Genomic DNA, 2,539 nt, shown 5'->3' with positions numbered 1-2,539 from the left:
GACGGGGAACCAATCACAGTGGGCGATGTAAAACAACCCCCCTCCACCCCAGGGGAACAACAGAAACTTGGGTAAAGGGAGACAGCAGTTTGTTAACATCACCTCCTTTCCCTGCCTCCCCCTCTCCCATATCCCCACCGGAAACGGAACTGTCAGTGCCTTGTTTTCTCCTTCAGATTGTTTATCCCACCTATCTTATCTAGATAGACCTGCAGAGATGATAATATGCACAAAAAACAAGACAGAGCAAAACAAAGTGACAAAAGAAAACAACAATGACCAAAAATAAAAGCCTGTAGTTCAAGGACTGTTTGTTGGCCTATAGGAGTGTTTTCCGGTCGCGTCTGATGGGGTGCCATGCCCTGGCCCCAAAGTCTATTCTTGGTATTCCCTCGGGACTTCCTTGCTCTGCTCCCCTTGCTGTTCTGTTGCACGCCCTTAGTGTTTTGCCTCCGTGTGGTGGGGTCAGATCGGGTGCAATTCCCACACGGTGTCTCCAGTGTCGTCCCCTGTAGGGCTATGGGTCGGTGAGGGGTGTCGTCTCTCATAGTGGGGCTGGCCACATGGTCCTCTCTATGCATTGGCTGCTCTGAGGAGGGATATCATCCTTGAGGCTTGGTGGGCCAGGATGTGCTCCACTCTCTCTTCCTCCCCCTTCATTTGCTCCCGTGTGCTCTGATCAGTCATGTAGCTTCAGTGCTTTCCTCTGAAGTAAATTATTTGGGGGGGGCCTGTCCACATAGTTGGGATAAGGACCGGCCACCCCAGACCTCTCTACTGGTTCCCTGCTTCATTCCAGCACCTTGCATTCACATCTTGGGACACCCAGGGACAAGGGGACAACAAGTGATCCAAAATCAGTGGCGAAGAGGGTGTAGGAGGCCAGGTAGGGCTTGATCAAGGGCAATGTAACCAAGAGAAATCAAGGAAACACAAATGAAGGCTGAGTATGATAGTGGGACAAGAGGAAAGTCAAAGGAAATGAGGAAAGAGCTAGGAGGCAAAGGGCATTTATAGGGGCATAAATACAACCATGTAAATATATTTATATGTGATGATGGGGAAATAGATCTATGTACATATATTTATAGGTTTAGTATTAAGGAAGCAGATAGACATTGGGCCTCAAGTACTCCCTCAATGCAAGGACGCTTTGTTCTATTTAACTGGAATTCCATGATGCTCACCTTCCTGACACAATCACTGAAGACAAAGTGGGTGCATAAGCAAATGTGGTGAAGAAAGCTGATGGCACCTGACTATCAAAGATATAGCATCTGGGGTCTTAAAGTCTTGAAGATAAACATGCGGCCATCTAGCTCAGAATCAACAAAGCCCACATGGAAGAAGCACACATGTGCGATCACAAGGTGTCCAAGAGATCAGGTATCAAAGGAAAAAAAAACATATCATTGTGAATGAGGGGGAGTGCAGAGTAGGAACCCAAAACCCATCTGTAGGCAACTGGACATCCCCTTACAGTAGGGTCAAGGGGAGGAGATGAGTCAGTGTAGCAATGATGAAACATACAGCTTTCCTCTGGTTCTTTAATGCTTCCCGCACACCCCACCCCCTGCACTATCATGATCCCAATTCTGCCTTACAAATCTGACTAGACCAGAGGATGTACACTGGTACAGATGGGAACTGGAAACACAGGTAATCCAGGACAGATGATCCCCTCAGGACCAGTGGTGAGAGTGGCGATACTGGGAGGGTGGAGGGAAGGTTGAGTAGAAAGGGAAACTAATCACAATGATCTACATATAACCACTCCCTGGGGGACGGACACCAGAAAAGTGGGTAGAAGGAGACATCGTTCAGTGTAAGATCTGAAAAAATAATAACACTTTAGAAATTACCAAGGGTTTGTGAGGGAGGGAGGGGAAATGAGGAGCTGATGCCAAGGGCTCAAGTAGAAAGAGAATGTTTTGAGAATGATGATGGCAACAAATATACAAATGTGCTTGACAGCATGGATAGATCATGATAAGAGTTGTGCAAGCCCCCAATAAAATGATTTAAAAGGGGAGGGGGGACAAGTGATGGTGTAAGATATGAAAATAGTAATAATTTATAATTTATCAATAGTTCACAAGGGGTTGGAGAGGAGCTGATATCAAGGGCTCAAGGAAAAAGAAAATGTTTTCAAAATGATGATAGTGCTGATGAAACATACAGCTTTCCTCTAGTTCTTTAATGCTTCCCGCCCCCCCCCACTCTCAGGACCCCAATTCTACCTCACTGTGTTACACGGGGTTCTCGAGAGAAACAAAACCAGGACACTTTAAATAGATAGATAGATAGATAGATAGATAGATAGATAGATAGATAGATAGATAGATAGATAGATAGATAGATAGATAGAGATAATAGCTAGAACACGAAGAAATAAATAGCTAATTAGTCCACAGAGCAATACAAATGGCTCAGTTCAACTTACTTCCGTGAGACTGGCAGTCCTTTAACTCACGAGGGCTTCTGGGTGCCAGTCAAGGAAGCAGACAGCTGAGTCTTCTGTGAGCAATACAGGCAGTTC

The sequence above is a fragment of the Tenrec ecaudatus genome, chromosome 18, assembly GCF_050624435.1.
Source record: "Tenrec ecaudatus isolate mTenEca1 chromosome 18, mTenEca1.hap1, whole genome shotgun sequence".
NCBI classification, from domain to species: Eukaryota; Metazoa; Chordata; class Mammalia; order Afrosoricida; family Tenrecidae; genus Tenrec; species Tenrec ecaudatus.
Note: the sequence above shows the minus strand (reverse complement) of the source record.